The 24,349-nt window shown below is 48.2% G+C and overlaps 1 protein-coding gene across 3 annotated transcripts in view; it reads right to left on the bottom strand.

Moving 5' to 3' along the window:
* GNG4 (G protein subunit gamma 4) overlaps positions 1–11,869 on the bottom strand; it is a 65,565-nt gene extending 53,696 nt beyond the window's left edge. For all 3 annotated transcript variants that reach the window (XM_065922260.1, XM_065922259.1, XM_065922261.1), the window contains exon 1: positions 11,467–11,869. The gene's annotated coding sequence lies outside the window, so the exon portion shown is untranslated. The remainder of the gene's footprint in view (positions 1–11,466) is intronic.
* Positions 11,870–24,349: the final 12,480 nt, after the last annotated feature.

Genomic DNA, 24,349 nt, shown 5'->3' with positions numbered 1-24,349 from the left:
AAGCTCCAAAACTTTGGCTACCTGATGCAAAGAGGACTCACTGGAAAAACTCTGATTCTGGGGAAGATTGAGGGCAGGAGAAGAGGGCGACGGGATGAGATGGATGGATGGCATCAATGATTCAATGAACATGCGTTTGACCAAACTCTGGGAGACAGTGAAGGACAGGGAAGCCTGGCATGCTACAGTTCGTCAGGTCGCAAAGAGTCGGACACAACAGCAACAATTCAAAAGTACAGCATCCTGTGTTCAGTTTACAGGATTCCTGGTGGAGATGCGAATTTAGAGAATTCTTGCAGTAATTCTAGGTACCACCCTGAGGAAGCTGCAGACTGGCAGAGGGGAGGTAACTTAAGCCCCTTAACTTCTTTTAACAAGTCAGTGGTTGATTATCTGGCCTCACTACATTGCCCTGGTAATAGTTAGGGATCTTTCCTTTCACTTCCATCTCAGGGACCCTGAGGGTCCTTCCTTTCCCTAAACAGGTGGTCCAGACTAGGGTGTAGAAGGAGAATATTCTGACACTTCATCTGTGCTTTATTTCCATGCTTCCCTGTTCAGTTCAGTTGTTCAGCTGTGTCTGAATCTTTGCGACCCCATGGACTGCAGCACGCCAGGCTTCCCTGTCCATCACCAACACCCACAGCTTGCTCAAACTCATGTCCATTGAGTCGGTGATGCCATCCAACCATTTCATCCTCTGTCATCTCCTTCTTCTCCTGCCTTCAATCTTTCCCAGCATCCAGGTCTTTTCCAATGTGTCATTTCTTCACATTAGGTGGCCAAAGTATTGGAGTTTCAGCCTCGGTCCTTCCAATTAATATGTAGGACTGATCTCCTTTAGGATGAACTGGTTGGATCTCCTTGCAGTCCAAGGGACTCCCAAGAGTCTTCTCCAACACCACAGTTCAAAAGCATTAATTCTTCAGAGCTCAGCTTTCTTTGTGGTCCAACTCTCATATTCATACATGATTCCTGGAAAAACCATAGCTGTGACTAGATGAACCTTGTCGGTAAAGTGATGTCTTTGGTTTTTAATATGCTGTCTAGGTTGGTCATAGCTTTTCCTCCAAGAAGGAATTAACTTCATGGCTGCAGTCACCATCTGCAGGGATCCTGCTTCCCCGTACCTAACCCTTCTCAGTTGGCCAGAGGCATCCACAACGCCTGCTTGGGAACTAGGATTATCACAGCGAGAAGAGAAAGACAGAGGGGTTTTGCTTTTCACCTGAAAGTAGATTCTGAAAGCCCTCCTCATAAAGGAGTTTTGGGTGCCGATCTTCTGAACTGTACAAGGGAGTCTGGTCCATGTGCTCAGCCCTCCCGTAATGTCTGACTCTGCGCCCCCACGGGCTGTAACCCATCAGGCGCCTGTGTCCATGGGACTCTCCAGCCAGAAGACTGCCATTTCCTACTCCAGGGGATCTTCCTGACCTAGAGATCAAACCTGGGTCTCCTGCACTGACAGGCAGATTGGTTACCACTGTGCCGCCTGGAAGCCCCTCTCATCTACGAGAGGACCCCAGAGGCACCTAGAAAGAGAACAGAGGAAGGCCGGGACTGGCCTGTCTCTGGACCCCTGTGTTGAGAGAGAGGAGGTGAGCAGGACAAGAGAACCCAGGGGCCTGGGGGCCGTGTGTAAGGAGCGCGGTCACACTGGGAGACCAGGCGTGCGGCAACCTTCACACGTCTCAGCAACAACCAAGGGTGCTTCCTGACTCCGGAGCAAACAAGGGGCCCCCTGCAGGCTGCTCAGGACCACGGGGCCGCTGCTCGCTGTGGGGATGGAGCTGGGAGGGGATGTCTGTGTTCCGAGGTCAAGTATGCACTGTGTGGGAGCAGGTCTTCAGGGCGAGCAGCTGATTTCCCCATCGAGGAGGCTATCTCGTGAGACTGATGCATGCAGGCATCCCAGAGTTTCCGGAAAACCTGAGTCCTGCAGGTGGAGTTTGCTGGGAGTCACATCTCCTGGCTCCAGGGGTGAGGTGGGGGAAGTGAGAGAGACCAGCCTGGAAAACGGGGCCCCGGGATGCTTGGGCAGGCTGGGGGTGATCAGACGCAAGGAAGAAGGACCCACAGAAACCATCAGCGGTTTGTAAAACTCAAGAGACAATCCTGGGGGCCTCCCTGGTGGGTCAGTGGTAAAGAATCCACCTGCCGATGCAGGAGACACAGGTTCGACCCCTGACCTGGGAGATCCCACACGCCACAGAGCAACTAAGCCTGTGCGCCCCCAATGACTGGGCCTGTGCGGTAGAGTCTAGGAGCCACAACCACTGACGCCCCCTCCACTGCCTGCCTCTTCCACTCTGCATCCCGCACACTTGGAAGGTGCAGTGAGGAAACATCAGCAGAACAGATAGAGTGAGGTCTGTGAGAGAGAGAGAGAGAGAGAGAGAGAGAGAGAGAGAGAAGCCCCACCCGGGGCACATTTCACAGTGAAAACCAGAGGGAACCCAGGCTGGACGGGGCCCTGGGCCAATCTGTGGGCGGCTTAGGTGAGTTGCCATGGTTACCGTGAAGCCTGGCCTGGGGCCACCAGAGCTTGGGGGGTGAGTAGAGGGTGACCAGGAGGTTCTGCAAAAACAGGAAACAGAGACTCACCCTTTGGGAGAGACACGTTCTCACTGAGGGCTAATAAACTGTCATCCCCAACGTCAGCGAGTGGGAGAGGTGGCGTGAGCAGCCTCGGATCACACCCGCCACATCAGGGGGACCAAGGAATTGTAAACAAGGAGCAGGGCTGCAACCGCTCCATCGCTCCATCGGCAGAGAATGAGTCACCCAAGGAAGCGGGTGGTGGCGGTTCGCTGTGGCTTCGAAGAGACAGGCGGGCTGAGCAGGCTCAGGCACTGCTGGGCAGTGAGGCGGGGCCCTCCTAAGGGACATGAGAACTTGCAGTAGAAAGAGCATGTACTCTCCAGAATCGCTGTTGTTTTGTCCCAAACTGTGCATCTGTTCTCTGAAGCCTCACTACTTGGTTTCCCTTCTACCCTCCAGGGGGGCAGTCTCACCCACCACTGTTATCACCCGGGTATCAGTGGCTGTGGTTCCGTCTGCAGCCAGACTTCTGCTCCCCTGGAGGGCAGCTCTCCCCACCCTCCATCTCCTACTCACTCCTCACAGCAGGCGGCTGGGTCCTGCTACATCCTGCACCTGCTAAGCACCTGTCCCGGGGCTGCTCCTCCCAGAAAACGCACTTCCATCTGCCGCTCACGAGTCTTCATCCCCTGGCTCCGCTCTGCCTTCTCCCCTCTTGCCGCACTCCTTGCTGCACTCTCCTAACTCTGAGCCTCCACACAGGATGGTCCCTCTTGCTTAGAAAGCCCTTTCTCCTTTGTCTGGATTGAAAACTGTGACTCAGCTTTCCTGGGCCAGTTTAAGAGCCAAGCTCGTGGTCAGGTTCTTGCTGCACCCACCGCTCCCTGGAAGAAGTGATGCTCCCAGCTTCACTGCTCCCACAGCACTTTAAATGGGGCCATCAGAGTGTTAACCTGGGGTGGGTGAGCTATTTACACACACGTATTTCCCTCTAGATTATGAGTTCTTTGAAGGGCATGACTATGTCTTATTCATCTTTAAATTGCTAGTGCCCAAAATACCTAGTGCATGAACTCAACTGCTTGTCACACGTTCAATAAATGAACATCTTTAAAAAAAAAACCATTTGTCTATTTATTTGGCTGTACCGGGTCTTAGTTGTGGCATGCATTATCTTTAGTTGTGGCATGAGGGATCTAGCTTCCTGACCAGGGATCGAACCCAGGGCCCACTGCATTGGGAGCGTGGAGTCGTAGCCACTGGACCACTAGGGAAGTCCTTAGTAAAGGAACATCATGAAAGTGTATGATTTATGAACAAGGTCCTACTGTATAGCACAGGGAACTATATTCAATATCCTATGAAAAACTATAATGGAAAAGAATATGAAAAAGAATATATATATATATGCATATATGTACAACTGAGTTACTTTTCTGCACAGCAGAAATTGACACAATATTGTAAACCAACTATGCTTCAATATAACATAAAATAAAATCGGAAGAAAAAGGTCACATTTTTAAAGAGTTCTCTCCAGTGAAAAAAAAAATGTACGGTTTACATACAGTCTATTAGCCATACATCTACCACTTTCAGCAAAATATATGCATTGAGAAAGTCCTTTCCTGGTGCCCCGCAATCTGGATGAATGTAGTTTTCATCAGTAAAGCTCTGGAAAACCAGAGAAAGGCTGGCCACCCTGGGAAGGCTGGTCACAGTGAGGATCAGCAGACTCTGTAGGGACAAATCCCCTCACCAGGAAAATGCGTCTGGGTCCAGGCCAACAATCAACTTATTTCAGACACTGTTCACTAAAACAGGTTCCGGCACAAGGAGAGAAGCTGGGGGGTTCGGAGGAGTCTGACCCCGTAGAGAGCACAGTGGACCTGGGGGCTGGACAGGACACAGTGGTGCCCGATGTCCTCTTAACAGGTCTAAGGGTGCGGAGACACAGCTGTGGTCACACACACTGCACGTGGATGGAGAAGCACAGAAAAGTCTGTGGGAAACAGCCAGAAAAAGGCACAATTCGACAAGACCAACCAAGTGGATAAGAATGGAGCTGAAACATCAAACCCCAACTGCAAGGGAGATGAGGTGAAGCCACTCAGAGACACAGGTGGGGTGATAGGGTCATCTGGGAACCCAAAGTCTAAGTCAGCAGAAGACTCCGGTGATTCTGTCCTGTCGGATAAAGTTCAGCTGCAGAAGAAAATACAGGAGGCTGATGAAGGCCAGTTATGTATCTGCACCTCACCCAGTTATAGAAAGAATCTGGAGGCTGATGTCACTGTCAGGGTCCCTCTGTTATTTCCCTTGAGGTTCAATGCTTTGGAAATCTCCACTCAAGTTCCATCAGCCTTTCCTGGCCACAAAGCCATTAAAACTCCAGAAGCCTGACTGTTTTTACATCTCTGCAACACTTGCTTCCCCATCAAACATACACGGACACACTTCAGTAATCCGTCTCCTTAACCAGGACACAACCCTCCTTCATCCGCATGGCCCCACAGGTGTCAGGGGCTAAATGAGCATCTACTGACCACGGGAGCCCCTGGGTTGTAAGTACAATCAACTGGGGCACAGAGAAAACAGAATTTTCCCAAGACTGATGAACAGAAACTAAAAGCAAAGACAGGTTAGTCATGCTGGTTTAGGATGCTACACTGGCTTTGGGCTTCAGACTTTGCTGAGGAAAGGTTCTGCCAGAAATTCTGAGGCAGATCAGAATGTTATTGTTGTTTAGTTGCCCAGTCGTGTCTGACTCTTTTGTGACCCCGTGGACTATAGCCTGCCAGGTTGCTCTGTCCATGGGATTCTCCAGGCAAGAACACTGGAGTGGGTTGCCATGCCCTCCTCCAGGGGATCTTGCTGGCCTAGGGATAGAATCCAAGTCTCCTGCATTGCAGGTGAATTCTTTATCACTGAGCCACCTGGGCAGCCTGGGATCAGAATATATCATCCCCAAAGATGCCACCTTGGTATAAGGATTATTTTGAGCTAAAGGCAGCAGCATGCAGGAGGAACTCTCTGACCTCCCCCTCTCTACCTAAAACCAGGACATAAATTGCCTTTTGTGAAGGTGTTTCCGCACTCCCATCACCCAGGAGAAGGAAAGCAACCAGTATTACCGAAGAAAGATATCACCAAGGTGGGCCTACACAAGTAGACCTCACTAAAATAACCCTTATCTGTCATTAACTTTTGCCACACATATACCCACCCCAAATTTACCACCCCTAGAAGCTCAACCCCACCCCCACCTTTGTTATGTCATTTCCCCACAATTCACCTCCCTTTGTTAAAAGGGTATATGTGCTCTGAAGTGGACTCTTTGGGTTTCTCTCCTTCCCTGCAAAGGGCCTGTGTACATGCGTGATAAACCCTCCCCCTCTTAATCTAGCTCTTTTCCCTGTTATTTTTACCTGTCAGCAGTTTAATTTGCAGACCCCAGGTACAGAACATAAGAGGGAAGAGAAAAAGTATCCCCCCTCTCCTACATCTCCATAAGAGGTATACATAGCAGGTATTCCAGAGCAACAGGACACATGCCTGTCCTGGGAAAACACTCCAGAGGACACCAATTCTTGGGTATGCCTGGACCTTCATACAGATAAGATGGGAGGGTGGAGGCCACTGTGAGAGTGGGATCCACAGATAAAATGGGGGTCCCTCCAGGATGTGAGGGTCCTGACATCACCCACTGTCTGCCATCCTGGTCTTTGCCCCTCCAACAGTGTCCAGACTTGAGTCACAGAGGCTGAGGGGCCATCATGGAAAATAACCTACTTGTAACAAACTGCCCTCAGCAACTTCCATACTTGCTTTCTACCCTTCTCGATACTCCCATTCCTCCTTCCTTCCTGTTTTCTGATTCCAGTTCTCCTGCTTGAATCTTTATATTCATATATTGCTTTGGCAAAAATCTCTTGATTTTACAAATTTGTGTGATGAAACATGGGAAGAAGTAACCACAGTTGAATCCGGGAGTTACAGAGGGCACATTTATTTTTCACATGAATGCCTTTTGCTGTAGCTGTAAAGGTGTTCTAATAAGAATTTTGGAAAGAATTTAAAATGTTTTCCTTCTTCCACTGCTATGGCCCTGCTCCTCTTCCTTTGGTGGTGACCCTGGGGAGGGGTTGAAGAGAAGGCCCCACAACTGTTAGTTAGACATGAGAGCCAGGAGGCGGTCCGGGGACTCAGGAGAAGAGCAGAAAGCACGGTTCCTGCCACTTACTGGACTGAGGGCTACTGCTCTGCATTGTGCCTGCCTTTGATGGGGCAGAGAGAATATCCTGGGCCCCAGAGGGATGTTTAAAGCATTACTTCTATCGTCTGTCTCTTCTATCTACTTCTTCAGCCTCACAGCACAAGTACCATTCAGTTCAGTTGCTCAATCATCTCTGATTCTTTGTGACCCCATGGACTACAGCACGCCAGGCTTCCCTGTCCATCATCAACTCCCAGAGCTTGCTCAAACTCATGTCCATCGAATCAGTGATGCCATCCAACCATCTCATCCTCTGTTATCCCCTTCTTCTCTTGTCCACAATCTTTCCCAGCATCGGGGTCTTTTCTAATGAGTCAGTTCTTTGCATTAGGTAGCCAAAGTATTGGAGCTTCAACTTCAGTCCTTCCAATGAATATTCAGGACTGATTTCCTTTAGGATGGACTGGTTTGATCTTGCAGTCCAAGGGACTCCTAAGAGTCTTCTCTAATACCACAGTTCAAAAGTACCAATCCTTTGGAAGAAAGATCCCCTGGAGAAGGAAATGGCAATCCACTCCAGTATTCTTGCCTGGAGAATTCCAGGGACAGAGGAGCCTGGTAGGTTACAGAGTTGCAAAGAGTCTGACCTGACTGAGTACATGCGTGCATGCACACACACACATAGATTGGTATATGCACTTCCTTGGTTAGTTTAAAAATTCACCATCACCCACAAAAAGCCTGTCAGAATACTCCTGGATAAAAAGGACATTAAGGGCACACCATTGTTGTTTTGCCTAAGGAGAAACCTTTAACTTGAAATTAGAAGATGACTGCTTCTTGGCAGGAAAGCTCTGACAAACCTAGATACTGTATTAAAAAGCAAAGACACCACTTTGTCGACAGCGGTCCCTATAGTCAAAGCTATGGTCTCTCCAGTAGTCATGTATGGATGTGAGAGCTGGACCGTAAAGATGCTGAGTGCCGAAGAAGTGATGCTTTCAAACTGTGGTGCTGGAGAAGACTCTTGAGAGTCCCTTGGACTGCAAGAAGATCAACCATGAATCCACTGAAAGGACCGATGCTGAAGCTCAAGCTCCAATACTTTGGACACCTGATGTGAACAGCTGACTCATTGGAAAAGACCCTGATGCTGGGAAAGACTGAAGGTAGAAGGAGAAGAGAGCGCAGAGGATGAGATGGTTGGACGGCGTCACTGATTCAGCGGACACGAAGTTGGGGCAAAGTCCGGGAGATGCTAAGGGACAGGGAAGACTGGCATGCTGCAGTCCAGGGGGTGGTGAAGAGTCAGACATGGCTTGGCAACTGAACAACACAAACAGAAACCTTGCAGGTGTGCTGGGAGGATTAAATGAGATCATCCACATGATGGGCCCAGAGGAAGCCCGGTCTTTCCTCCACCCGGCTGCCCCACGCTGTCTGGGGCTGTCTGGTCCTCCCAGGTCCTCCCAGGTTGGGGCACTGGTGACTTGCAGACACCTGGGAAAATCAGGGCTTTGGGTACAGAGTAGCTTGACCACACTCCTCAGTTCTCCTTGGATACCCAGGGCCCATTCCTCAAGCATCATATCCTCAATACACCCACCCGCCCCATCCTCACAGGACCCGCCATTTTGTTTGCCAATTTCCACCAGGAAGACTGACTGCACACAGCTGCTCCTGACACAACAAAGGCTCCTGGACAATTAAAGTGGCTTGGAATGCTCCAGCTAGCTTGTTGGATAATCTCTTTTTAAGTACCCATTGTTTTCCTGTGTAATATTTTCTTTTCTTCCAGCAGTACTCCTTGCTTCTACTTTCTTCCCTAAATGGAAACTTCATTTGCACATCTTCACTTCTGATCATTTAAAAAGAGAGTTGGTTTATTCTTCATATGGCTTTAACCAGCAACTTAAGATTTTTCAGTTGTTATTGTTTAGTTGCTAAGTAATGACTGACTCTTTGAGACCCCATGGACTGTAGCCCGCCAGGCTCTTCTGTCCATGGAATTTCCCAAGCAAGAATACAGGAGTGGGTTGCCATTTCCTTCACCAAGGGATCTTCCTGACCCAGAGACTGAACCTGAGTATCCTGCATTGGCAGGCAGATTCTTTACCACTCAGCTATCAGGGAAGCTCCAAGAACTTTCAGTAGCATCACGCTAATTTCTACACTATAACTGATTTCACTGTTTTTCTTTTCTGACACTCATTCAGCTTCTCCTGACTTCCAGTGAAAATTCTTTTGCTGGTTATTGTTGAAAGGATTTTTTTGGTAGTATTTTCGGTGTATGAAAGAAGTTAAAATTCAGTTTCTGGTTTAAGAATAATGAGCAATCTCTCTATCTGAGAGTAACAAGAGGCTTACCTAATAAGCCTCTTGATGTCTGAATATGTCTAGAGTGGAAAAAAATTAAAAATGGAGAAAATGTGCAAGGTTAGATACTAGTAAATTCTCATAAAGGTGTTCTGAGAACGAATCAGGTAATATCTTAAAGACGTTTCAAAATTCCATTAAGAAAAAAGGGCAATCTACTAGCACATAATGCATTATAAGGTAGTCTCCCTTCTTCAGCTAGAACAAAAATGAGACAAAGTAAGAAAAATGTGACAGTGAAATGTGACTATAAATAAATGAGAATGATCTGTCTAGTAGACTCCAGTCTTTTCTCAGCCATTTGGCTGCATTCCTCAGTAAGCAGTAGTTATGTAGTGAGTCAGCGTGTGTGTGTGTGTGTGTGTGTGTGTGTGTGTGTGTGTGTGTGTGTGTGAGAGAGAGAGAGAGAGAGAGAGAGAGAGAGAGAGAGAGAGAGATCATACACAATCATTCCTAAGCCCAATCTCATCTTCCAGAGACAGCTGTCAGGCACTTGCTTCCTGGGAACCCGGGGAACAAGAGGACAGGGTCCAGTTCTCACCATTTCAAAGAGTGTAGCAAGATCTGGGGAGCACCACAGACTGTCACTTTGGCTATAAAAACTGTAAAATGAATGTAAGGAAAAGCTGTTTCCTTGTTTCTCCACCACTGCCTTGCATGAGGTGTGTGAAAGGCGACTGTCCGGCCAATCGCGGCACTGCTGGAATGACCCTTCTGCAGTGCTTTTTTCTCAGCTGGGCAAACATCTTCTAGGGGTTTTCCCTGAGCAACTGGATGTTAAGGAGGCTGAGGATTGGAGCCATGTGTGGGTGGAGGAGAAAACAGGAAGCTCATTGTCCTAAATAGTCATTTCAGCCCAATAACCTCAACGTGAGGCTACTCATTAACTAGGGAAGCACCACAATAAACCTTGTATTTACATGAACTAGTGATGACGTGCGATATCCATGTCTCATCACAACTGATAACTCAGCCTACTCCACACTTCAGAAATAATTGCCAGTTTACAATGTACCCTGTCTTGTTTCTCAGGACTGAAACAGGTTTTCCATTTATCACCTCGGTTGCTTCCACAGCAGTCTGCAGGGAACAGGGCCAGATCAGAAGGTGGCTGCCTCCCTTCCCCCACACCATCCAAAAATCAGGAAAAGGATTTCCCCAGAGAATCGAAGCCAGCCAAAGAGCCCCAGTCCCTTCCCTGCCTCTCTGAGGTGTCTGCCACTGAATTTTCTATGAGAAGGAGGCACCACCCGTGAGGGCTCATGAGCAGATGATAAGATTGGCACGTTTTAATGCGAAACCAGCGCAGCCCAGCAGGCCCTTCGCTCCGACTGACCCGGCCAGCCCCCTGCCAGCCTTTGACAGTCCTGGGAGGCGACAGAAAGGAAAGGAAACGGGTGTCGGTGGGGAGCTGGGGAGAGGGTGGGAGAACGCGTGTCCACGATCCACTTTTTCGCTTGATGAAACTTTAACATTTTTGCATTTCTGAGCATCCTAGCCCAGGACACACAGAAATAAGCAAGTCCTCCTTATTTTTAAATTACGAAGTCTTCTCCAGTCACACCTCTGTCCGCTGCCCCATCCCATCCTTTTGTTATTATTCCCAAGGTAATTTAAAACCGTAAACCAAAGCCCACCCCCCCCCCCCCAACACTGCCGGTTTGCGCGCGGCAAGCGCAGCCCATTTCAGCACCAGACTGGAGGACAGACGCCATAAGGGGCCCCGTGGTCCATTGACGCCGCCGGAACTGCTCCCAAAGCAGGTGTCCCGGTGATGAGGAATCAAGAGGGCTTCTTCGGGCCCAAAGAAATTTCCCCCAATAAAATGACCAACTAGCCACTCCATCTCTTCCGCTACTACTGGCCCCTCCACTTCTTCAATGGGGGACGTCCCTGCCATGACCTACTTACGGAAACAGGGTCCCCAGGAGCTTCTCCTGCTTCAAGCCGGACAAATGGGGCGACCGTGACCCCCAGGAGACCCCTTCCACGTTCCGAGTTGTTTGTCCAAACCTGCACTCGGGCTTCCCAAGGGCTTTGCGGACGGTCCCGGATTCGAGGAGTCCCCGCCGGGCCGCTGATACCCACCTGTGCCGGTGCCGCGAGGGCCGGGCTCGGCGTGCGCGGCCGATTATCACAGGTGTCGTTTCGCGAGCTTCCCCCGACAGCTGCGGGACGACGCAGGCACCAGACGCGTCTCTCCAGTTCCAGAGACGGTCCAGCCCGAGTTTCCCTTTTGTCTGCGGCTCGCCCCGAGCTCACAGGAGCAAGGGCTGTGCCATCCGTTCCCCACCGACACGCCCCGACCGACCCGCCGGCGGGCGCCCACTTACCCGGGCCGAGGGCGCCGCTCACGCTTTGTCTCCGGGGCGGTGCTCGCGGGGGGCGGCCAGACCGAGTGGCATCACCCCTCAAGCCCGGCGCCGCTCCGCTCCGGGACTCCCGCACCTCGATACAGACCCGCCAGCGGTGGAAACGCGCGCCCTGCGCCGCCCCTCCTCCGCCCGCGGGGTCCCCGCGCCGCGTCACGGGCCCCGCCCGCCCCGCGCCTCCCGGCCCGGGCGGGGGAAGACCACGTGAGGCCGAGCCCCGGCCCCGCAGGAGCGTGCAGTCCTCGGACAGCAAGCGCTCTCTCTGCTCTGCACCCCAGGCCGGGCTCCGGGCGCGCGGCCAGCCCCGGCCCCCGCAGAGCGCGGACCCCCGGCCCCAGCCTCCTCGCGTCCGCGTTTTGTCGGGCCCGCTCCACGGCGGGGTCTCGCCGGGCGCCCGGGAGGGGCCGGGAAATCCCGCCCGCCGCCGTCGACGTCACTGATGCGTCACCGGGGCTCCCGCACCGGGGCTCCGCGCCCTCCGCGCGCCCCCTGGGCCCGCTGCCCGACCCCGCGCTCAGCTCCGCGCGCTCCCGGCTCGGCCCCGCGCCCCCCGTCTGGCCCGGCTCTCCGCTCGGAGCGCGCGTCGCCCAGGGGCTGGGGGAAGGGAGGTGAGGCGTAAAGGCAAGGTCTCAGGGCCGTGGTCCTCGCGGGCTTTGGGGACCTGAGCCTCTGGCGTCTTCATCCTTGCTTGCGGGTTAGTTCCTGGACCAAGCGTGCTGGGCGCGGCCAATAGCCATCCATTACTAAAGAACACACAATATACCCACCCCACCCCCAAGGGGGCAGTGAAAGGAGAAGTGCTTAACACACAAGGCACTGTAGATTCACAGGGCTTTGTCTCCATTTACCGGGACGTTGCTAAGTAACGGGAAATGAAGGGACGGCCGCGCCAGCCCAGCGCTTTCGGGGTGGGAACGAGACGCGAGCTGTGCTCCTGGGCTGCGACCAGTGTTCGTAGACAGCAGAAGCTGTTTCCGCTGGGAAATCCTTGGCGATGCTTCATACCTTCTGAACTGTAAGCGTTTTGCGATGGAGATATTTTAAACTTCTCCGTTATTATCATCCTTTTCCTTTAGGGAGAAACAGTTTAGGCGCCGTCCATTTTTCCAACTCCTGGAAAAATAATGCAAAACCTTTGGAATAGGAAAGCTACGTTACACTTCAAGCAGTGTTTCCAGATTGGTAGGAAAAGGAGGCCAGTACCTCCCTTCCTTGCGGTAAAGGGCGCGAGGTCCACTGGTTTCTTAGATCTCGAATCCGAGTTGACTTGACATTTGCCTCAGACAAATGTGCACCTTCCAAGACGCCAAGTGTCTGACGCAAATGCAGAGGTCAGGAAGGCCCACCTGGGGCCAGCAAACATCTCACGCAGATATTTTTTCCCCCCACAGCTTGGAAATGCCCATTTAAGGCACATAATTAAACTATGATAAAATGACTCAGCCAGTGCACTGACCTTTTTGGAAAAGTGAGAAGGATATATGAGTACTGTATTTAAAATTCAACAAATCTAAAATTGGGCTCATTATTTCCACCCCAAATCGATTTCTTCTGTATTTCCTTGACTCAGAGGCACCACTCCCTAGGTAGCTGGCTAAACTTGAATCCTCCGTTTCCTTAGTATCCCAACTCCCATCTCAATTAATTCCAATTAGTCAATTGTAAGGGAAATCTATATCTACACTTGCAGATTCCTCACTTAATCGTCCATTTTAAAGAGAAAGAAGAGGATCATTCGGAGCCAGTGGCTCCCCCAGTGAATCCATTGACCAGCAGGATCAGCGTCACCCGGCGGCTTGTCAGAAATGCAAATTTTCAGGACCAATCCCAGCCCTGCTGAATGGGAAACTCTGGGGATGCGGCCCAGCAGTTGGTGATGTCAGCATTCCTCTCTAGGTGATTCTGATTCTGTCTTATCTCTGTCCATCAGCCAGGACTGCTGTGTTCACAAAAATTCAATTAACCATCAAGCTAAGAAGAAAAGGGAATTTTATTTGAGCCAAACTCAGGATTACAACCCAGAAGACAGAAAGCTCTGAGAACAGTTCCACCTATTAGAAATCAAAGGCACAATCATATACTTTTTTGAGACAAAAGATCGTATATCAAAATGGCATGTTGATTTTTTACATGAAGTCCCTTAGCGATATAGGATATTATAGTCCAGGTAAGCCCATACATAACCCCCTACAGAGCTGAGAAAGAAGCTTCTTAAAAGAAGCTGGTCTTTTATGAAGTTACATTGATAGAATCAGAAAAAAGGGTGGAAAATGATCTTCCAGCAGGCACTGTCATCTTGGAGAACCGTCTGGTTAATATGCAGCAGAAATGTGTGCTGCACATGGGAGGGAGGAGATCCAAATAAACAGAAAGAGACAATTTTGTGTTTAAATTTTCTTGTCCTGCCTAAAAATGTAAGTTTTATTTTCTTAGCTGCTGTCACCTGCAACCTGGCTCCAGACCAGGGACATCCGTTTCCCTTCCTTTGCCCTGGGGTCTGGTATCTTTGATATCCATATAGCGGCGCAGATTTCTTACAATGGTGTTTGCATGATGTATCTTTTCCCATCCTTTTAAACTTACTTGAAACTTACTTGTATCTTTATTCTTAAAGAGGGAATCTCTCTTCTTGTAGGCAACAGAGAGTTGGATCTTGCTTTTATATTCAGCCTGACAAACCTGACCTTTTAATTGAGCATTTGGATCACTTACTTCTGATGTAATTATCATGTGGTTGGGTTTAAATCTAGAGTCTTGCTATTAGTTTGTTTTCTATTTGTCCTATCGTTGTTCAGAAGTTTTCCTCTTTTTTTACAGTTGAGGTATAGTTGATTTATTAATATAATGTTATATTTGTTTCAGGTGTGCAACATAGTAATTCAAAATTTTTATAGGTTATACTCCATTTAAATTTATTATAAATATTGGCTATATTCCCTGTGCCATATATCTTTGTAGCTTATTTATTTTCTAGATGGTAGTTTGTATCTCATAATCCCAAACCCCTATCTTGCCTCTCTCCGATTTCCTCTTCCCCATGGGTAACCACTAGCTTGTTCTCTATCTGTCTGTCTCTGTTTTGTTATATTCATTCTTTTTATTTTATTATTATTTATTTTATTTTATTTTTTATTTTATTTTATTTTTTATTTTTTAGTGGGTTTTGTCATACATTGATATGAATCAGCCATAGAGTTACACGTATCATTCTTTTTATTTTTTAGATTCCACAAATAAATGATGGCATTCAGTATTTGTCTTTATCTTATTTATTTCACTAAATGCTCTCTAGGTCCATCCATGTTGTTGCAAATGGCAAAATTTTTATGCTTTTTATGGTTGAGTAGTATTCCATTGTGTATATATATGTTTATACACATCTTCTTTATCTAAATTCATGTGTTGATGGACACTTAAGTTGCTTCCGTATCTTCCATATTGTAAATAGTGCCGCTGTGAACATTGGGCTGCTTCTATCTTTTCAAATTAGTGTTTCCATTTTCTTCAGATTATGCCCAGGAGTGGAATTACTGGATCGTATGGTAGTTCTAGGTTTAGTTTTTTGAGGAACGTACAGACGGTTTTCCATAGTGGCTGCAACAATAACATTTCCTCAACAGTTCCCTTTTCTCCACACCCTCTCCAACATGTTTTGTGTGTAGACTTCTTGATGATGGCCATTCTGACTGGTGTGTGCTATAGCTTATTGTGGTTTTGATTTTCATTTCTCTGATAATTAGCAACGTTGAGCATCTTTTCATGTACTTGCTGGCCATCTGTATGTCTTCTTTAGAGAAATGTCTATTTAGGTCTTCTGCCCGTTTTTTGATTGGGTTGTTTGTTGTCAATTATATCTCAATAAAACTGGAAAAAATTTAAAATAAATCACATAAAATATAATTTTTTTTTTCATTTCAGATACTTTATCTCTAGAATTTCCATTTAGTTTTCTGTAATCTTTCATTTTTCTTGTTAGATGTGTTTTTCTTTAAATCCTTGAGCACACTGAACATATTTTAATAGCTCTTTTATTATGCTTCTCCGTGAATTCCATTTTCTTTCCTTTCTTGGTTTGTTTCCTTCAAATGAGTTTTCTCCAGTTTAGGGTCACATTTTCTTATTTCTCGCCTTATCTAGTAATTTTTAAATTGGATGCTAGACATTGCTAATGCATGTTGCTGTGTGCCTAGATTTTGTTGATTTAATAGGGACTTTGTCCTGGCAGGCAGTTAAGTCCCTTAGGGATCAGTTTGACACTTTGGAATCTTATTTTAAAGGACTTCAGCCTCTGTTCTAGGACGAGTTTGGCCTTCCTGCTGTGATATGACTCTTCTGAGGTATTGACTGGGTATCTGTATGTTCAACAAAGTCTTCTCCTTTGATTGGTTAGAACTCAGCTCCCCCGGGAGCTCTAGGACTTGTTCAGCTCATGGCTCCCTGGGAGTCCTTCGCTCAGACCTAGGGCATTTCATCTTCTGCACAGACGACTGGCCATTCAGCCAGAGCCTCCAGGGGCCCCACAACCGGGAGCCTGGTTCTCTTTGTCTGGGCAGCAACCTTCTGATGAGCTCTGTGCCACAATTCCAGTTTCTCAGCTTCCCCAAGCTCTAATCTCTGCTCCTAATTTCAAGACTTCTGTGTTCTTCTAGGAGGAGCCCCTTCTGTAGGGGCTTGTAAGTGCCCCGAGGCAGAAAGCTGAAGCCATGACAGGATTCACTTACTTTGTAGCCTCTTCCTCAGGGATCATGGATCTGTGCTGCGTGTTTTCCAGTTTGGGAATCCTTGTTTCACACAGGATCTCCAGTTTCCAGCTGTCTGTGATGGCAGGGTGAGTCTGATCCCAATTTTCCCAAAGTGGATGGGAGCAGAAGTCCTTGGTTTATCTTTTTAATTTCCCCTCCTTCCCTCACTTTCACCTTCTGGCCCTGACTCACTGACCACTTCCACTTTCTGCTTTCTTATACCTTAGAGTCTGGGCAACACTGGTTTCCTTCTGCTGCTGCTGCTACTGTTGCTAAGTCACTGCAGTCGTGTCCAACTGTGCGACCCCATGGACTGCAGCCCACCAGGCTCCCCCATTCCTGGGATTCTCCAGCCAAGAACACTGGAGTGGGTGCCGTTGCTCTCTCTGGTTTCCTTCTGCCTTGGTCCAAATCTAGTAAGTTTCTGTTTTCTTCAAAATTTCTTATAAGTATTTGTGTCCAGTATGTCTAACTCCTATCTAACTAGGAGTACACATGAGTGGATTTTACTTGATTGTAATAAAACACTATGTGTACAATATTATCTATAGAAAGCACACAGATAATTAGCTAATCCTCTAAGAAGAAAACAAAAGTCTTGAAATGAGGATGAAATTAGCTTAGTAACCATTTGTATTTAGGTTATATCAACAAGTATGAAAATTATAGTTTTTTTCTAAAAATCTCAGAAAAAGTACTTTTTTCTTAATGCTTGAAATGGTATTTAATAAGACTTAAAGTTTTTTTTTTTTTTTTTTTTACAAAATTAATATCTGAGGATGAAAGAGTGACTTATTGTGATCAGCCTTCAGAAATTTTGATAAGAACAGTTTAATTTACTTTGGGAATGAGTCAAATTTTGCCACAAAACACTCTTTTCTAAACTCATCTCTCATTAACTTTGTTCATGAGAGAAAAAACAAGCTCAGCACTTGAGCAAGGATACTGTAGCCCAGACTCAAGTGATCTCCTAGTCATTTTTGGCCTCAAAGGACACATTGTATTATTTAGTTTCTCTGAAATAGCTGAGTTGCAACCCAGCATCCCCAAATTGGCAGGATGTATTTTTCTGTTTAGCTCATGTAACACAACAAAACTAGTGGTACCTCCTTTCCAACTCAGCATACAGTCAAGTGTATATATTTTGTATCGACAGATGTAGCTGCTTTTTAAATTGTGAAGTTTAAAATTGAATATAACCTGGGATGGGGGAAGCTGCTAAATGCCATGTGTGTTGGTGCTCTGTGTGTGATACTCTGAAATACCAGTTTATGCTGAACCTAAAATCTCTCTGCTTCCCTGTGACCTCAGTCTTGGATGGTTATTTAAAATGGCCATTCTTTGTTTTACTCCCCCATCATCCCTCCCCACTCCAACTGCTCAGGCAATTTTTTAAGCCTGTTACATTTTGAAATGCTTTGGCTTCATAGTATATGGAGTGTTGACCTGATGGGTATATTGGAAAAAAAATAGGAGTTGCTCAAGGATTAGACAGTTTCTAAATAAATGGGGCTATTTTGCCTTCAATTTTGGACACACTGGAAATAGTTGAAGAATAATCAGCAAAGTAAGGGTAACATGGATAATTCAAATCCTCTAACAGTTCGATCTCCAAATGTTAAGCTAATGAATTTCTTTCCTCCCTGCTCACTTTTCTAAATATTGCCTTGTAACCCTTCTTTCACATTTGCCAATTTAATTATAATGTATCTTGGTGTGGGTTTCCTTGGGTTCATTTGGAAGTCTCTGGGCTTTCTGGATCTGAACTTCTGTTTTCTTCCTCAGGTTAGGAAGTTTTCAGCCATCATTTCTCCAAATAAGTCTTCTACCCCTTTCCCTCTTCTCCTTCTGGGATCCCTATAATGTAAATATTAATCTACTTAATGTTTTACCACAAGTCCTTTAGGCTTGCTTCACTTTTTTAAAATTCCTTTTCCTCTTAGTTGCTCTGATGGGATGAGTTCCACTGCCATCCCTGTCTTAGAGGTTACTGATCCTTTCTGGTGCTTCATCGAATCTACTGTTGAACTCCTTTACTGTATTTTTCAGTTCAGTCATTATATTCTTCAGCTCTGTGATTTCTGTTTGGTAGTTTCTTACATTTTATTTTTCTTTGTTGAGATTCTTGCTTTGTTCATGCATTGTTCTTTTAAATGTCAGCAAAAAATGGTCAATAGTCAATCTAAGAAAAAATGGAAAATTTTATGTGAACCAAACTGAGGACTGTAGCCCAGGAGACAGTCTCTCAGAAAGCACTGAGAACTGTTCTGAAGAGGTGAGGGTGGGGGAGGTCAGTATATATGTGAGTTTGGTGATGAGTACCTGAAATCAAGCATTCATCTCCGTAGAAGGTTGCTGCCAGCCATGACGAACAGACATCTTAGTTAATGGATCTAGTGCTTTTCCAAGTTGGGAAGATGCAAGAATCCAGCTTCATTAAAAATTTCTCCTGAAAATATCTAGCTATCATAGGGCCAGTTCTGTCAGTTTTTCCGAGCACGGAGTGCCTCATCCTGATCTTCACCCTGAATTCCTTTCAAAATGTATTATAGGTCTGCGACTGTAGGGGCTTGATTCTAGGAGAATTGGATGGTAACCAGCATCGTCTGTTGTACAGACCCTTCCCTTTTGGTCTTAATTTTGACCAAGGTTTGGGAAGCATTTGTCTTCCCGTGCTTGGAATGCCCACCCCTGGTCAGGCAAGGATTTCATTGCTAGGCCATTTACTGTGCGATTACAGGGCTAGGCCACCTAACAGTAATCGAAAGCCTCTGGACCACCTGTCCTAACTAGTCGGTTACGGGCCTGAAAATGGTTCCTTCTGGTTGCTTCTTACCATTTCTAGAGTTAAACCATTACAATCACTGCTCTTATAGAACGATAAATCTAGTCAGTTGTTTCAAGTTGCCTAGTCATCTTAATTTTTATCTGAGGCTTAGTCACACATTTGGAAATGCAAGAAATAATAATCTTATAATATAGCTAGTAACATTTATAAGGTCCTAAGTAAACATTTGGGATTCCCAGGTGGTAAAAGAATCCGCCTGCCAATGCAGGAGACCTGGGTTAGATCCCTGGGCTGGAAGATCTCCTGGAGAAGTTATGTAGCTGGTGCCAGGAGGTGGCCATGGGGAAGATCTGGGTCGCACTAAATGCAGATGTACCGTGCGTGCTGTGGGGAGGGGAGAGGAGGCCCAAACCTGCAGAGAAATAGTTTTATGTTTCATTTTTTCTTGTCTTTCCTTAAAATGTGAATTTTTATTTCATCAGTGCATTGTCCTCTTGCCCTCAGAGAACATCTTCATGACTCTTTTCAGCAGGGTATAAACCTGATGTTGCTTGTATGTCAAACCATTTTAGATTGTCAAATGAGCCTCATCTGGGGAATTTTCAGGGCAGCACTTCCTTGTATCTTCCCTTCCTGAGACCCTTTTGATGTCTTGGAGAGGGAACCCCTTCGAGTTGTCAGCACTGGGAATGTGGCTTTGCTGTCTAACAGAAGCACAGTTGGGGATGTCCCTGGTGGTCCAGTGGTCAAACCATTTTAGATTGTCAAATAAGCCTCATCTGGGGAATTTTCAGGGCAGCACTTCCTTGTATCTTCCCTTCCTGAGACCCTTTTGATGTCTTGGAGAGGGAACCTCTTCAAGTTGTCAACACTGGGAATGTGGCTTTGCTGTCTAACAGAAGCACAGTTGGGGATGTCCCTGGTGGTCCAGTGGTTAGGACTCTGCCTTGCAATGCTGGCGATGTGGGTTCAGTCCCTGGACGGGGGTAGGGTGGGGGTAGGGTGGGAGGGGGCTAAGATCCCACATGCCATGTGGCGTGGCCAAACAAGACAAAACACAACTGGCTCGCCCCCAGCTTCTAGGGTAACTAGGGCTCCCCAGGGAAGATGGGGTGTTTCGATGGACCAGTTGGGGAGCCCCCAGTCTGCTGCTTTACCTAACGGGAGCTGGAAGGAAGCAGGTTTAGCTCAGGTCCTCCCTCTTTCTTGCAGCAAGTGCCCTGACTAGGAGCCAGCTTTGCTGGTGGCCTGCATGTCCCACACCCCATGTTGGTGGCAGGGGTGCTGACCTGTGGAGCGTTCTTATTCTTTCCTCCTGGGTTCCCTGAGGCGCTGTGTAGCACTGCCACAGACAAGGCAGCTTGCTGCTTCATCTTTTTCTTCTTCTGCTACATCTTGGTTATTGAAAACCTTTTAAAGGCCACCTCAACCATTTGGGACCTCCGATGGGTGTGTTAGGCCCTGCTGTCATCTTCTGAAGTTTGTGGTGAGTATTTGGAGCACTCGGGGCAAAGGGAAATATAAGGGGCCTTCAGGGGGTCCTTTCTACAGAGAGTGAGGTCTTCCTCCTTGAGTTAGACAGCTGAGCAGGCCCAAGTCTGCACTTTTCCTGGAGTCCCTGCTCTGGTTAGAGGCCAGAAGCATTGCACATAGGGAATCTCACGTCACTTCCCTTCTCTCACAGAACAAGCCTAGTTGGAGCATGGTGCTATGACTTAATGAGCCGTTCTCTGGCCGTTCCTCCCGGTTACTTAGTTGGTACTGTGGCCAGACAGTATTACAAAAGAAGTTATTTTTTCATCACTGAGGTGGAGCCATAGTTTCCAGTGACTCAGAATGCACCCTGATGGGCTGGCCAAGGGGACTGATATCTGGTTGCCCATATCCTTGATCTCAGTTGAGGATCAGCCTCTGACTACACAGAGGTCTAGACTAAGGTTTGGTGGAGACACAGATTCTGCTGTTCTTAGACCACTGAAAATTTCCTTCTCTGGAGAGCTGTTCTTCTCAGTAAGTTCTTCCGATTGACAAAAGTGTATACTCAGGTCTACCAATCCTCTACAAATAATTCAAGTTACCAGGACCCTCTTAACAGAAATCTAAACCAGGGCCCCTTTGGGCTGTCAGAGCCAGGACTCTCTAACAGAAGTCAAAACCAGGAAGAGAGACACAGATTATTTCCCTGAAGCCTTTAGTGATCAGGTATCCTGATCAGCCTCCAGGACTCAGTAAGACATGGGTGAAGTTGGTATTTCCCATTTTGTCAAAAATACAAGTGCTCTTTACACATGCACACAAATACAACACAGTTGCTCAGACAAAAGATCAGACCAGTACCGCCTAACTATTCCATTCCCCCTCCTAGACACCTGACGGCCAGACAGTGCTGCTCCCAGATAGGCTTGTTTCCTGAAAGGGCATGAAGCGGGGGGATAACCCCCAGCCCCACAAGCTGGAGCAACTTACCCCAAAATGGACCGAGGGCTGACGGTAAGTCAGAATACTTCTCAGAGTTCCCGCGGGTGACATGAGCCCTGGCAGCTCCAAGGGGCACGAGGGAGGGGCTGCCCCAGCCAAGCTCCACCTACCGCAGGGACAGGCTCCTGGCTGGCTTGTCAGAAACTGTCGCCAAACCCTAGGTTGTGTGCCCGATGCACAGCGAGACCAAACAAACCGAAACATCAGAGTTTGGAGCAGAGGAGGGTTTGTTGCGGGATCAAGGATGGGCAGCTGGTGCTCAGAAGACCCGGACTCCCCAGTGGCTTTCAGGCCGGGGCTTTTAAAGACGGTGCTAGCGGAGAGGGTTGTAGGATGTGTGAGCAGCTCACGGACCTTCTCCTTTCGATTGGTTGGTGGTGAAGTAACAGGGTGATGTTTCCAGAGTCTTGCCTTCTGGTCCTAGCTGGTCGAGTCTACGTGCTTGTAGTCAGCAGGTAGTTACTGTCCTCGAGCAGGTGGGAGGCCTCAGCTTCTTAGAACAGCTCAAAAAGGCTGCTTGTGGGTTTCCCTTAAGGAGGCACGGAGTCCTGCAAGTTACTGATCTCAGCAGTGACTGCTTGAGTTTGCTCCATGGAAGTCAGTGAAGGCCTTTGAGACTAAAGGTTTTTGTTTTTCTAAAGGCTGACTGGAGGCTGGACCCTCAGGCAGCGGCTTTTAAAGCACACAAGTAGACTTCTTTCTGGGGAAGACTGGGAGAGGCGCAGGAAGCCCTAGGATATAGCTAAGAAGTGCTTCTTTGCTACTGTCCCATCGAACCTGTGAACACAAGCCCTGCTGGCCACTAGGGCCAGGCTTTCAAGGGATGTGGCCTCTGGTGGCAATGCTAGAGACGTCAAAAGTGCCTTTCTCTGAGACGCTGAAGACCTGGGCAGGACAGAGGGCCGGCATGAATGTGATACCCACTGGCCTCCCCACTGCCTGCAGTGACCTCGGGATGTGTGCTGAAGCAGCACCCCCTCTCCTGCCCCAGAGCTGTGAAGATGAGCTCACAGGCCTCTTTCCTGGAAAGACGGGAGCTTGTCTGCTGCTTCCGCACTGTTCCCTGGCTGGTGGCTGGTTAAGAACCGTTTCTCTGTTACAGTCCTGTGGGGCCTGGGAAGGTAAGCCTGGTTGGCTACCAGAGCCAGGGGATTGAAGGGGCATCCCTCTGGGAGGCAGCCACAAAATCTGGGGCCCCAGACCTGTGCCTTCCTGGGAGAACCTGGGAAAGGAGAGGCTGGGCACAAAGTTGGTGCCTGCCAGTCTCGGCTGTCTTTAGGGAGTATTTCAGTGGCTTCCAGAAGTGTGTTACATGCCTGCCCCTCAGGCTGAAGCTTTCGAGATCTGCAACAGGCCTCTTAGCCAGAGAAGACTGGAACCTTTCAGTCTGAGGCCTCCGTGCCAGGCCCTGGGGTGCTAGCCTGGTGGGTCCGGGAGAGCCCCCAGAGACCTGTTTCCCAGATGCTGTAGGCTCATGGTTCTTGTGGACTAGGCCCACTGGCTTTCAAAGCTCGATGTTTTGGGCGGGGGGTGCATCTCTCAGGTACAGGTCTTAAAAGCTGGGATGCTGATGTGGGGTTCAAACCCTCCCCGCCTCAGGGAGCATCTGGGAGCTGTTGGTCCCCAGCCCTGACCGTGGGCTGCGGGGCTGGGAGTGGGGTTTGTAGTGAGAGTGTGTCTCAGCCTCTCCCACCTGTCCTGATGAGTTCTGCTCACCAGCTTCTCAAGAGTTGCTTCGCAAGCTCTTGAGGTTCTTTCAGAGGGAACTGTTCTGTGTGGAGCTGGAGAGTCAGGGTGTCTGTGGATGGGGGTGGGCTCAGGATTGCCCTATGGCACCCTCTGGAATGGGGAACCCCCTGCAGCTCTTCTTTCTTTGACTCAAGACATTAACAGGTTATCCAGACTGGCGAGGAACAGACCTGAGGGGCTGGGAAGAGCCTCCCCCTGCCCCTCCCTCCCTTCACCTACATGTGGGCTTGCACTGTGCGCGTCGGAGCGCAAGAGTCCACCTCAGGCTTGCAGGTGAAGCAAGGGCGTCTGGCTGGGCCGGATTACACGGACACACGCTGCTCCCGAGTTCTTTTAGGAGCAGACACTGAGAAGCAGGCGTGCTCTTGGCTCGGGAATCCTTCAGATTCAGCAGGTGCAAAGCAGAAAAAAAAGAGTGATTCTGTGTTCCTGGAGTGCTGGCGGTTGAAGTCACCCACTGTTCTGTAGGGTCCTCCAGAGAAGCCGAGGCGTTTCCTTCACTGGACGTCTGCTCGCTTACGGTCCTCAGTCCTTGGCAGATGGACGGCATGGAGCACATCTGAGTTCATCTTCACCTGTCAGAGTTCTCTTCATCCATTCATTGTCAACAACAATTTGACTTTTCTGGATCCCCTTGCTCTAGACTGAACTCTTCAGTTCTGTTTTCTCAGAGGACCGTCTGCTCCTCCTTCGCAGCACCGACCCCGTTTTGTAACAGCTCACACTGGTTACCGACAGCATGTTCTCTAGGAGTGCGGGAGCCACGGGGCCGCAGCACCTCGTGTGGCCCCGGGGACACAGTCGGGGCCCAACACAGATGTGCTATTGGCGGGGGAGCGGGGGCGGGGGGGCAGGTACTCTTTTTTAAAAAAATGAGTGGTTTACCTTAGGACTTCTCTCTAAACTCCATTTAAAGGTTAAAACATACAATTTCTCACAAAGACCACAATTCAGAAATGAAAGTTATCCTTTCCAGTGACATAAATTTATAGGGCGGCTAAAGAGAAACTATATGGGTTACCAAAAAAACCCATCAATTTGAGACGTGGTTATAATATTTAAATTGTATTAAGAACAAGTCCTTAAA

Source organism: Muntiacus reevesi, chromosome 2 (assembly GCF_963930625.1).
Source record: "Muntiacus reevesi chromosome 2, mMunRee1.1, whole genome shotgun sequence".
Classification (NCBI taxonomy): domain Eukaryota; kingdom Metazoa; phylum Chordata; class Mammalia; order Artiodactyla; family Cervidae; genus Muntiacus; species Muntiacus reevesi.
Note: the sequence above shows the minus strand (reverse complement) of the source record. Positions and strands in the feature narration are given on the sequence as shown.